The 14,045-nt window shown below is 42.2% G+C and overlaps 1 protein-coding gene across 2 annotated transcripts in view; it reads right to left on the bottom strand.

Moving 5' to 3' along the window:
* Positions 1 to 14,045, bottom strand: part of LOC123647636 (cyclic AMP-responsive element-binding protein 5-like) — a 147,082-nt gene that overhangs the window by 48,021 nt on the left and 85,016 nt on the right. The window lies entirely within an intron of this gene.

Genomic DNA, 14,045 nt, shown 5'->3' with positions numbered 1-14,045 from the left:
GAAAGAAAGAAAGAAAGAAAGAAAGAAAGAAAGAAAGAAAGAAAGAAAGAAAGAAAGAGAAGGGAAAAGAAAAGAGAAAGAAACGGAGGGAGGGAAGGAAAGAAGGAAGGAAGGAAAGAGGGAAGGAAGGAAAGACTGTCAGAAGTAGTGGGAAACACATGAGTTTTCCAGCAAACAAGCTTATATACAAATACTGGATCTGCGACTTCCTAGCTTTGTGACTTTCAGCAAATTATTTAAACTCTTAAGCTTTAACTTGTTATGTATATGGGGGTAAACACATCTATCTTAGAGGGCTTTTGTGATGATCAGGGAATAATATAAACAAAACTTTTAGAACAGTGCCTGACAAATAGTAGGAGCCCAGTGAATGATAGTGAATTTTATTAGTACTAGTTTGTAACCTCAATTCTAATAATTTGGTGTCCTATTTCCCCACTATGTCTAAATGTGTATAAAATGGGCTTTTCATTTATCTTTCTCTTGGAAACTGTGAGTTGGAAAGAAACTTAGGAATCGTATAATTCAACCTGGATGTAATCCTAAAGGATAAATTAATATCCTTTCCTAAAACATTCTCCTGGCACACAAACTCTGTGCACTAAAAACCAGGCCTCACGTATATGGTCAGAGACACAGCATTCTGGGGAAGAAGTACCATGGCAGTGCTTTGCAGAATGCCAAGTGAGATTCACAGATACATGACTTCTCTATAGAACGGGGAAAAAAAATCCAGTCATTTAGTAAAAGCTATTGCTGTTTTAAAAATCTATTAAATACAGGGATTGAAGCAGTAGAAGGGTTATAAATAAACAATAAATCATGCAATTATTACTGTTTGAATTTTGGCAAGATAATAAAAAGAGCAGGGGTATAATCAGGAAATAATAGAAAAGATCTGTAAGGCACCCCTGCAATTAGTGATAAACAGAGCTTGGCTCAGACTCGGAGCCCCAATATGGCTCTCATTAAAGAGCCTTGGGACCTGTTCTTGGGGCAGACCTCCGCTAGCTTGGGGAGAAGTGAGGTAACCAAAATGTCAATGCTCACCCCCCCTCCAAATGCAGATAATCTTTCACTACAGTATTATAACCACCTGGGCTGAAATGACTACCTTATGCCAAGTGAAGACCAATCCATGGCCTTCCGAAACTCTAATTGAGATGTTTCCTGTTCTCAGCTTTTTGACTCTTTCCTTTGTAATACCATAAACACACACACACAGACACACACACGCACAGACACACACACATGCACACACATGCACACACACAGACCCTGTGCAATGGGCACCTTCACTCAGTTTTCCTTCCCCGTTTCCTTTCGCCTTCTTTTATTAACGGTCCCGCTTAAAGAGATAAATGCTCCCACACAAGTGATACCACTTAAACAGATAAATAGTCTACACTGGAGAGACCCAGAGCACATGAGAAAAAAAAACCCTGTCTTATTAGACTGGAAACAGACACACTATATTAATGCAAAAAATCAGCATATGGTTCTAATAGGCTTTCTTAAAATGATTTATCAGCTGTGATTAAGCCCTCAACCAGCATGTCTATCTTCATAAATAAAGCAAAAGTGCACCTTGCTCTAAAATGTATCTGCGGTATCTTATTACCCAGCCCTGTACGCTGCACTCCATTTGCAACTCAGCTCTGGGGAGCCGGGAATTGGTGTACAATCACAAAGTGTGTGCTCCGAAGAGACTGCCAAGATTTAGGACTCTTATCTCAGAGATAGTCTTACTAAAAATCCATTACAATGAAGGCTTATCCCCCCTCTCCGTGCCACAGAGCTCGGCACTGCTGAAATATGAACAGGTAATTAAAAGGCTATGCCTGATTTTACAGTCAGCCCAGTGACACAGAATCACCAAACAGCTGCTGGGAAAGGGATTTGGCCGGAGGAGCAAGTTCCCTCTGCCAGGGAGTGGTAGGCAGTGGGGACCACTTTGAAAATCAGACTAGGCCTTTCTTCTTTTCTATGGATAGGAACGGGGACTGTAAATATTAGTCATCCCGGTTTGGATTCCCATTCCCCTGCCTGGCTAACATGTCACATGGTCTCGGGGGCAAACCTGAGAGGAGGGGGCCTGAGCGCGAGGATGAGGAAGCAAGTGCCATGACTTAGAAATTAACAAGAGGAACTGGGTAAAAGTGTGTGAACACAGCAAGTTGTAAACTGATATTTAAAAATTGCCCTGAGTCAACTAGTTCACACTGAAGGAACGTGGCTCTGCTGGAGCAATACTTATTCACCCCTTGATTTTAAAAAGCCAGTAATCTAGGAGGAGGAACTAAATAAATCCCACAAAGAAACCAAACAAAGTATTTCAGTGGGTAGGTTCTTCCCAAGCCACTCCTAGCATACACCCAAGCACCATTCACACTCTCCCTGCTAGCACCAACCCAGATGCAAAGATCGGAGATACATCTGTCCCCCTTGCTATATGAGCTTCTTGGGCATTTCTCCACACATCCATTTTCAGTTTGGTGCAAAGCACAAATGTGAGACCTCAATGCTTTTTTACAACAACAAACCACTATGACATGATTTAGATATGTTTGTTTGGCATCATAGGTTTTGTGAAAAGGCAATAGAATTTAGGAAGGGCAAAAATGTAAAATCTCAGAAGAGAAAATAACATTTCCATTTCTCAGAAGAGAAAATATCCATCAGTGTTCTTAACAGATATTTTCCCTGCAAAATATACCAGTACATTGTATCAGGGCTGCAGCACTGGGTACTTGTCGTGTGTGACGGTTGCACTCAATTAGAAGGACTGTCTTAATGAGGTCAAAGTAGCTCCTCTCTCCCGCCATCACAGACTGCACCCCTGGCTCTGGCCAGCTGTCTTGCAATATGTGCCCCTGGTCAGAAAGAGGTCCATGGGAGGCCATGTGTGTTTGGATTCATGCAAATCCATCACCATTAATGGTAAATCAACTCTAAGTTCACACCCAGCTGATGGGCAAATCAGTCGTGCGATCTTCACAACCAGAGGGCAGCAGGTGTTGCCTGGTGATGAATTGGACATTGTAAGCAATTCTCATAAATGATCAGAATGCCTGCCAGAACTTTCTAGAAATTGGCAAGAATTCATTCCCAAAGCTTGAATTGCCCACTTTGCCTAAAATATGTATACACGTGTGCATTATTATAATACAAATAAAGGGAAAAATCCTGGCAGAGATCTGGAATGAGGAGTTATTCCTCTACTCCTGATATGCAGGAAAAAGACGCCCCTTTCAGGTGGCGATGCCATAACTGTTGTACTGTCTCTGTGAATGTGGAGTCTGAATTCCTGTTCCCAAGGCCCCTTTCTGGACACTTCTTACAGTCAACATCAGAAAGAACATCCGCAGCGACATGTTGCAGTGTGATATGTGACTCTAACACCCTCTACCTAGGATATGGTTTTAATTTCTATTCTTCAGATTTCAATATGTTCCAACTACCTATGTTTATAACTTTAGGGTTGTTAAAAGGTCCATTTTACTGGTGAGAAAATACAGTCATGTGTGACTTTTAGAGAACGATGAAATGGAGTTGATTGCTTGCCCTCGTCCTGAATTCGGACGACAATCCACAACACTTCTCCACACTCCACACCTGAGCTCTTGCGAATAGCCCAGGACGTGCTGGGAGGCCATTTTCAGCAGCAAGGAAAGAGCTCGTTGGCACATCACGCTGCAAAAGGCCTGCCAGAATTCTGGACCATCTTGTTCCCTTCCAGCCATTTGGAAACCAACCAAGTGGGCTACGAGGGTGGGGCTCACACGCACCCGACATTCTAGAGCACTGAGCATCCCAGGCTTCCTTACCCGAAGCCCCTGTTGCTCTAGTTAAAGAGCAAAGGATAGGAATGCCTGGGCCAACCGTGCCAACAAATCCAGCAATAACCTTACATTCATAAATCCTCAGGGAAAGTTTCTAAGCTCTGTGCATAACAAATCATCCCGGGAGAAGCCAGGAAGGGGATAACTTCTTTGAGAGCGGCTATGATTCAAAATGCCCAGTGCCGAATCATCTGTAGTCAATCAGCCCGACATTCACACGAAACATGACTGCTTTTTTTTCTTTGGGGAGATGACTGTTTGCAGAGCCTAAATAAGCCCCCACCCAAACATAAAGCCACAGAAAAACGCTGTGCCCGGCACCGACTCAGGCAGGATTTGGTCAGCACTGTGATCAACTTTCAAAGTTTTCATAGAACAGATGGTGTATTCCACACGTAACTTAGATCTCAAGGACGCCTCTGGCTGGAGCCACACTAAATCCAAAATGTGAAGTCCTCACTTCACAGAGAGGCCCGGGGAGCCTCTGGCCCCCACCGTGCCAGACACTGAAAGGAAAGCTTGCACATGGGACATCCCTCCTCCTAGTTGCAAAACTTGCAAATGAAATAGCTCACATTTGCCTTCAAGTCAAAGGCCAAAATGTCATCTTACACAGTGGTCTTGTCTTGCCAGTAGCCAGTGAGTTTTATTAGAAAATTTGTGCTTTAGAGGATATGGTGAGAATGAAGTCCTTTTGGAGTTCCACTTTACTCAAGAGCCAAACACGAGAACTGGACTTGTCACATAGAACAGTCACAGGTTCTAACACACTGAACAATAGCCTTTAATATCCCAGAATGCAAAGCACAAAGGGAAACCCACCAATGATCTGGAGAAGCCTACAAGAGAGATCCCACTGGGCACTGGAGACGCAAGCAGGTGACGCTGTGCATGGCTACCCAAGGGAAACAGCCTGGCCTCATCTCCAACTCAACCAACTTGTAAGCCCCTCAGCGTCCCCAGAACAGCTAGTTCCAAAAAGTGGAGGAACGTGTGTACAAGTAACTCAGGGGACAAAATTCCATTTCACAAACTTTCCTAGGTCTCTGGACTTTGGTGGTGTTGGGTGAAGAACAAGGAAAATGTCCCTGCATGGCTCTGATGCTAAAATCAGTCATCACGCCCCAGGTTTGAGTTGACAGCAAACGTGCTGGAAATATGGACGGGAGGAATGCTCGGAATCCCAGTTCCTGGCCTCAGACTTTTCAGTATGGAAATAACTTAACAACACACAAATGCTACAGCACAGTTCCCAGAGTAAATCACTCCCATACCTGCTCCTAACCGTACTTAATGTTCACCTGGATTTATGAGATGATGGAGGCAGAGACGGTTTCTTGCAACTATTATATTATTTTCCTTTGCTCTTTTTACAATGTCAGTTTGTTTCACATCTCTGCGAGGGGCCCAGGTAAGTGACTTAGCCGCAGATGCTCGCTGAATCTAACATTTGGTCCAATTTTCCAAATAGGAGTGCTGTTTTCTGCCTAGAACGGAAGCTTCATCTTTTAGTCATTTTGTTTTAATCTGGCCCAAAAAACAGATATGTTTTCCTGCATGCCTTTGGGAGTATTAATGCAGGGCCTCACAAAGGACAGTGTGAGCTTCCTCTGCAGATGCACGGGCCTCCTGTGCCCAGGTACACACCCCGCCTCTGTGTGCCTGTCTGGCGCATTAGAAGTCTTGAATTACTCACAGCTGGAAAACAATTCCTTCGGAGGAGAGTATCCATTCAATGTCGTGATTCCATTGAGTTAATACCTTGAAATCCCAGCCTGGCTTGCCTGCCTCTGGACAGGTAAGAAGCGATTTAAACAAGCTGAGATCTCAACCCAACCTGGAACCGAAAAATCACCCTCAGGAGAAAGTCCCTTGCTGGGAAAAAGCTGCCCTTTTCTCAGTCCTTAAAGCTGAGCTCTGTAATTGTTTTAGTGAGAATTACCCCAGCCAAATAATTCAATTGGACTAATTTTCAGCTACAGTAAGGCCGCCTGATGGGAAAGCAGGGCCAGGCCAAAGAAGTAGCCTCACAGGCTGCGTCTGAGCCAGCTGCAGGGGGACTCTGCTGCATTTTTGGCTAATTTTGGTTTCTTTCCCATCATTTTTTGTGCCCCACCCCACCCCCTACACACATACACACACACACACACACACACACACACACACACCCCTCGGTCCTTTTAGATCCATTCCTTTTATAGAATGTTATAGAACCAGGATCTGACTGACCACATGTGGTTGCAGTACAATATGGCACGATGCTGTGTTTATAAAACTTGCAAATACACTCCCCTTTTATACTCATGATGTTCCACACCAACCTCTCTAACTTTTAACCATGCTAATATTTGGAGGAACTTTTAGCTTAACCACAAACGAGAGGCAAACAGCTTCAGGTACACATTTTTTTTAACTTTTAAATATTTCAGTTAGTTTTCACTTTTTAAAAAAATGCATTCAATTTTACAATATGAATTATTGTCAAGTATCTCTTTAAAGTTACACTAAAGGTCAAATAACTTTCTTGGAATTGGCAGCAATACGGCAGGAGGAAGTAATGATGGTCTAGACTAAAGGTGAAATGAAAAATACAGGGAAGATGTGAGGACTCTTTCGAAATATGCCTGTGACAGAGCCAGGGGACTCAGGCGTGGTGGCGAGTGTGTATGAGAAACCCCTGAGTATGGTTTTGGGCAAGCTGACTTAGGAATGGCCGTGGTATACTCAAATGGGAACATCAGTAACAGCTGGAGGTTAGACACTGATACTTAGGTTGAGGTGAGGCTTAGATGTATAGGTAAAGGAATTGCCTGGGTGGAGTTGATTGTTCAGCTATGAGAATGTCTGGGTTTTCCGAAGAGAAGTTGCAAACAGAAACCACCTGAGAGTGGATACATCCAAGGCAAGGAAGCAGAGATGGGAGAGTAACGGGGTAGGACGCCAGGACATGCCACACATCCCCCTGGTCCTCCTTAGTGGGGGCCTAGCCTCTCTCCTTTTGTCTCTCTTGATAGTTTATTTCTCTGCATTTCAAATGTGGAAACTATTAATAGCACACGACTCCTAATTATTTCTTGTTAACTAAAATCAAATTATCTTTAATCACATGTTTAAAATGTCCTATATGAACCCGAATATGCTTCAGAAATATGGATATACTTTTATCATTACCATACCCAGTCCCAACTGAACAGGAAATACTGGTGTGAGAAAATACTATTTTATTCTGCAATATTTCCAACACAAATTGAGGTTCCCAAAATTAACATCCAGTTTCCCCTCTAGCAATGATCACATTATATATCAAATAGGGTCCAATCCTTCTCTTAATCTCTCCTACTCTGTAGCTTCAAGTGGAAACATTAGAACCTCACCCATCACAGGCATGAAAGGAACATACAACATTTCTAATTCAGACTTTAGCCCCTGAAAGCTCTGAACCAGTTCTCAAGAAGACATCAGATGCCAAAATAAATGTCTTGCCAAAATAAATGTCATGTGATAGCAATATAAATAAAAACCCATGGTAAATAATTTAAATAATTAATACTGAACTCAGAGAAGAGTAAAACCTGACACAGGCTAGAGGACATTTGTCTGCAGTTACACCATGACCACCTCTCCCTGTCAATTTGCCTCATAACATTGGCTGAAGACAGAGCTACCAGCTCCCAAACAACTTAGCATTAGAAATTAAGTCCTCAGTCTCAAGAAGTAAAATATTTTTTATTTGCTACAAAAGTTAGGTTATAAGGACTCATCCATGAAAGCCCAAATTATGCAAACATACAAACTTTCCAAGAGAGATGATGAACAGATACCTGGTACCCATCTCAGTTAGTATATCTCTAAGCTGTGGGCTTCCCTCATAATTCACATCAAACATGTGATATTAAGTTCTCACTCTTTGCAAGACAATAGACTATGCATTTTGCTGCTTTGAGGACACCTTGACTTTCCACCAAACTAAAACATATCACAAAAAGAAACCCTATGAGTTTAAAAAAAATCCTCCACTCCATTTTAAAGTTGAGGTGGAACCTAAGAACACATCCTAATTCATTCACATATGTGGAAATAGATACCAACTCTTAATAATCCCTGCTAAGATTGTACTCATTATTCCTAAATCCCAGTGACCTAAAACACATGAAATAGCTTCCAGTTCATCCACTGGTTTAGTCATTCCCCCAGTGAGTTGCAAAGATCAAGCCAAATTCTCTTCCAGCATCAAATTCCACCAAAGATGAGGGCATGATTTTAACCTAGAAGGAGAAAGGTGAAAGTGATTTACATTTGGAGTGTGCTGAGATGGGACAAAATGAATCCTTATAACACAAGCCTTGGGGTTTTCCGTCTTTGGGGTGGGAGAAGAAATAGGTTGTCATCTCCAATATCATTGTCAAGGGGTGTTTCCTTTCAGTAATGCTGCTAAAAAATGAAAAGATCAAAAGCAAGTCTCATCTACTAGGATTAAGCAAACATGGGGACATTTTCAAAACCTGGATAAAACCAAGTTTAGGTTTCAGAATATTCTTTTTCTCCAGACTTCTGGGGGAGGGACGGATTGTTTTACACAAATATCATAGAAGCAACATGTTAGCATAACCGGAAACATGCAGCTGTTGCAAGTTTGCTCAAGTCGGTGCTTTTATTTTCCATCCGGCACCACTCATCCCCTTCCCAGGGAGCGGCCACGCTGGCTAGTGGCTGATAGGCACAAGACAGCATGAGAAGGCAAAGTGCCTCCCTCCCTGCACCCTTTCACCTCAAGTCACGGTGCCATTGGGGTAACATGATTTCCAGGTACAGAATCTAATCAGATTGAACAGCCTGAGCTGAGGCTGACCCGGCCATGCTCTGTTCTGTGACTCCTGTTGAGCTGGGATCCAAGATCTTAAGACTGTAGCTTGTCCCTTGTTCCCATGTGTTAAACAGTCAACTCTCTGGGGATAGACTTCACTTTTTATCATTTTGGTAGGAATTCTAGAGCATGGAAATGTCCTAATTTGCTATTGCTGCATCAGCATAATGAGTCAGCCTTAGGTCCTATGGGAGAATAACAACACTTAGCACTTATATACCGCGCTTTTCATCTTCCGAGTCCTTAACCACGTTAGGCTGTAATGTTTTCTCTCTCTCAGCAAGACAAAGGAGTTCATTGCTAGTTCTTCAACTGCCTTCCTTCCTTACACACACACACACACACACACACACAACTGCTCTTATGATGCTATCTCACACTTTCTAGATGTGCATTATTATTTGATCTCTTTTTTTAAAGCAATTAAACATAAAAGGTAAATTCACCTACCTCTTTCTTTCTTTTTCTTTTTTAAAATTCTTTTTGTGTGTCCTTCCTCTAACCTAGAACACAAACTCCAATGCTGACTGTCCGTTCAGCATTGCTGCTAGGGCTGGAGTCCACACGTGATTTCATTCCTTATGCCTCTTAGTCTTCCATGTCATCACTACCCACAGAGGGGAATTGAATCCTCTGTTTTGGAGAATTCTAGAAGCCTCTTCCCAGCTCCATGCTCAGACCTCTCTGCTTCATCTCTGTTCACTCCTGGCTCGGGTGATCCACCCAGCCTCACGTACTTAAATACCACGTCCATGCCAATGATTCCCAAATCTGCATCTCTCTCTGAATTCCAGACCTATATATCCATCTGCTGATCCAGAATCTCCATTTAACAAGTCTAAAAACAAATCCTCGATTTTCCCCTCAAACCTGCTCCTCCCTCAGGCAACCCCATGCTTCCAGGTGCTCAGGCCAAAAACCTGGTTTCATCTTTAGTTCTACTCTTTCTGTTACTCTGCAATCTAATCCATCAGCAAATCCTGTTGGCTCCATCTTCAAGATACATCCAGAATCTCTTCACCTCTGCATCACCACCTTGGACCAATCTGCTATCATCTTTAATCTAGAGTCTTTCAATACTCTCCCAACTGGTTTCTCTCTTTCAGCCACTGCCCTTCCATGGTTTGCATTCAACTCGGCAGCCTAAGTGATCTTTCTAAGACATAAGTCAAATCCTATCACTCCTCTGCTCAGAACTGTCCTACAGTTTCCCATCTCACTCAAAGTAAAAGCCAAAGCCCTACAAATGGCCTACAAGGCCCCCCCTAGATCTGCCCTTCCACACTCAGCTTTCTAGCCTTATTACACACCTTCCTCCAGCCAAATTGGCCTCTTTGCAGTTTCCCCAACTCACAGAGCACCATCCAGCCTCCGGCCTTTGCACCTGTGGAACATGCTTCCTCCCAACATGCACCTGGTTCAGGCCTTCTGCTCCTCCAGGTCTCTGCTCACATGTCCACTTGCCCACGATGCCTCTCTGGCCTTCCCCAGCACTCCCTGTGCCCCTTCCTTGCTGCCTTTTCTCCATAGCACTTATCACCATCTGACATGTTATACATGTTCTTCACTTGTTTATTGTTTGTCTTGCCCACATCAAGGTAGGGGTGTTTGTTTATTTACTTGCCTTTTATCATCTTTACTCAGAAATATTTTCACCCATGCCTTAGACGGTGCCTGGCATGTGAAGGACACTGGAAAATACTTCTTGAATGACAAATGATGAATAAAATTTCTCATGTTTCAGGGTATGGACTAGCCTGATTTCTAAGTCATTAGCAAGCTGAGATTTGTGATGCCTGCTAGTGAGTGACAACATGCTATTTCAAAAGGGAAAACAATCTCAGATTAAAGAGTTATGAGGCTATGAGCTTGTATTAACATGGAAAATTGAGACAATTGTGGAATGTGTTGTCTGCTACATATGATATCGATACAGATATTGAGGCCTTTTTCCAGTGGACATGACCTGCCTACAGCTTGACCTCATTCTGTACACACATTGGGATGCTTTTGGAAAAGGATATCAGGACTAGAGATAGAGACTATAGAACACAATTTTCCCCAATGGACAGCCGCATGGGCTAAGTAAGGATCAATTCTCTATTTGCTCTCTAACAGAATTTGCTAGACCAAACTGCAACTAGAAATTTAAAAGTGGAGGGCAGAACCAGCCCAGCCTTTCCAACATTTTTGTATAAAATCCTTAGAAAGTTCAAGCAAGAACGCCTTTTAACCAAATTCTCCAGATAAATTAATCCATCTTCTATTTTACTAAAACTTACAGAAGGGACCAATGCAAGTCTTTTATTAAAAGACTCAGAAGCCAGTGCAGTGGCTCACGCCTGTAATCCTAGCCCTCTGGGAGGCTGAGGCGGGTGGATCACTTGAGGTCAGGAGTTTGAGACCAGCCTGAGCGAGACCCCGTCTCTACTAAAAAAAAAAAAATAGAAATAAATTATCTGGACAACTAAAAATATACATAGAAAAAATTAGCCGGAATGGTGGCACATGCCTGTAGTCCCAGCTACTCGGGAGGCTGAGGCAGTAGGATCGCTTGAGCCCAGGAGTTTGAGGTTGCTGTGAGCTAGGCTAATGCCACGGCACTCACTCTAGCCCACACAACAAAGTGAGACTCTGTCTCAAAAAAAAAAAAAAAAGACTCAGAAGAAAAGAAATCAGATGAGGGCTAGAGATGTAGAATTAAAAACAAACAATCATCTGAATGTAGAACAAAAGGAAAGAAGGAGAAAACACTCAGCAATGATAAGATATATGTTTTATAAGGACCTGTGTTCCTACTTTTTAAGCAGGGAAAGAATGAATGAAGAAGGAGTGGAGGATGGCAGGATGCCAGGGATATTGACAGCTGGGAAAATGTGGTCAAAGGGGCTGGTGAAAGTATATTGTCAGACTGGGAAGCATTACTCCTACTCCTCATTTCCCTGCCCTATGGCTTCCAAAGCGATGCCAGGGCGAAAGCCACCAACATAGCCCACTTTGCTGCTGGATGGGTCACTGTGCCTTAAGCCTCAAGAGGATGCTCTCTCTCAGGTATTCACAGCCATTGAGGCTGAATTTGGCCCCTCTGGTTTGAACAAGGCAAAGGAAGACTAAGCCTCAACAGCCTGAATGTTATTGTCCAGTTTCCAGTGCGTGCAAGTGAGGTTGGAGTGTGAGACGGTGGCGTCCCGAGAGGCTGGCCCCAAACCATGGGAGAGGCTGGCTGCGGGATCCCCCCACCCACACACCCATCATGAAATCATCACATGGCTCTGAGCAACATCTAAAACGGAGAAAACACATATTTCCACAGCTGCCCTGGTCCTCTTTCTTAACACTGCTTGCCTGATTAATTTTAATTTTTTAAATGTCATTATTTATACTCTTTCTCAACCCAGAAGAAATTTAAAGCAACTCATAAAACACGTATATCACGGAAATGTTTTTTTTAATTAAAAATCAGAACCAGAGAAAATTTAAACTAGAACTGAAAGTCTAGTCTAGACACAGTGTTCTAAAAAGCTCTCCACGTCTAGCAGTGAACTCGGCTTTGTGTTAACCTGGCAGTCAGAGCGAAAAGAGAAACAGAACCAGCTACAGGACTCACGAGTCTATGAGGAGAAAATATTTCAGTTCCTCAGGGGAAGCAAACCATTTCCTGGAATTCAGATCTGCAAGAATTTCCTCACACAGGGCTTCATTTAGGAAATCATGAATAATGTAATGGATAATATCTAAAGCCACACCCCTACCGTGGGCTTCACGAAACTGTTCTTGGTGAAAAATCTTTAGGAAAATCAAGGGAATACACTTCAATTAAAACTGTAACTATTCTATCAGAAATGAAAATAGTAGGGACCAAGTACACATCTTCCTTGTAGTTCAGTTTAATCTATGAAGCCATATTTGACTATCAAGGAATGAATGAACTTAATTCCTCAAACAGTCTTCTATACACACACAGCTACCAAAGGAACTAAAGTTATTACTCAACCAGAGGAAATTTACTGTGCCAGACTTTCTTTCTCTCCCTCATCATTTTCATGGTTTTTTTTTTAATTCTACTATTGCAATGAAATATAGAATGTACATCTTCTATTTTTATTGAGTTAATTTTTTAAAGTGCTCAGCACTTTATTATTTGTCTGGGAATAATTACTATATCAGTGTTTGTTTAGAAAAAGAAAAAGGATACTTCATATCATTTGGCAGGGAAGAGGGGGAGAGGGTCAGGTGTAAATGAAACATTAATTATAAATAAATAAAATGCGTGGATTGAGATTGTATGCCCCTCTTGTAAGTGTCGCCTATTCTTGTGATTTTTCCTAAAGCAGCACAGACTGAATACAAGCCCTTGACCATTACGATATGAGAATGTGGCATGAAAAATCTGGCAGGGGGGATTATTATAATTTCTCAGAGAGGAGGATTCAAAGGCTTTGAAACACTCAGAGAAATATCAGAGGCTTTGAAAATTTCTTCTCTGGATGGAACAGCTGGAACATCGGAATTCATTACTACCTAGCTGGTCTTCCCTTTCAATCACCTTTTACATTTTAAGTTTCAGTTCACAGACTGTGTCTAATTTATTGTTTAGTACATCGTGGGCATTTGAGAATGCTCTATAAAAACAAGGGAAAAAATACTAAAAGGCATCCTTCTCACATTTACTCATGACCCCATCTCCTTTCCTTAATCTTGTAAAGTGGTTTTAAAATTCCAATGCAACACTACGATAAAAACTGAATATATTCTGAAGGGTTTCATAAAGTCAATTTCCTACATTTTTAAGAACAAATGATCCACGTTTATAGTTAACCTATTTGTCTCAGCAACAACAGATGTTCAGTAATATGACAAGGGAATATAACCAGGAAGTAATTACGAATTTGGTGGAGAATGACCAGGAAGATTATCGAAACCAGACAGTTACAACCTGGGCCAAAATCAGATGAAATCCCCTCTCCTCCCACTCCCATTACTCTCTGTTCTTTGGCTCCTGTCTTCTGCATCCCCTGCCCACGTGAGGCTTGCTATTAAATACTTAGCAAAATGAAACAACTAGTAAAGAAAAAGTCGGCGAGTTTATCTGACTCAAGTTCAAGAACCAGATAACTTTTTGCTTGCATTTCATATTTCAGATACTTACTTTTCCCATGATTCACCTAGGTTTGGATTCTACCACAATAGAGGATCATCCATTTTTTTAAAATATGAGACAATCACAAATGGATAAAATACTGTTTCAAGATCACATCAACACCCTCTGCTGGTGTTCCACCTTGTTTGCACGTGGAAGTTTCTAGCAGGTGATAAACAGGCACCTGTCGAGGTGTCCG

Source organism: Lemur catta, chromosome 11 (genome assembly GCF_020740605.2).
Source record: "Lemur catta isolate mLemCat1 chromosome 11, mLemCat1.pri, whole genome shotgun sequence".
NCBI classification, from domain to species: Eukaryota; Metazoa; Chordata; class Mammalia; order Primates; family Lemuridae; genus Lemur; species Lemur catta.
The sequence above is the reverse complement of the archived record's forward strand: the minus strand, read 5'-3'. Positions and strand labels throughout refer to the sequence as shown.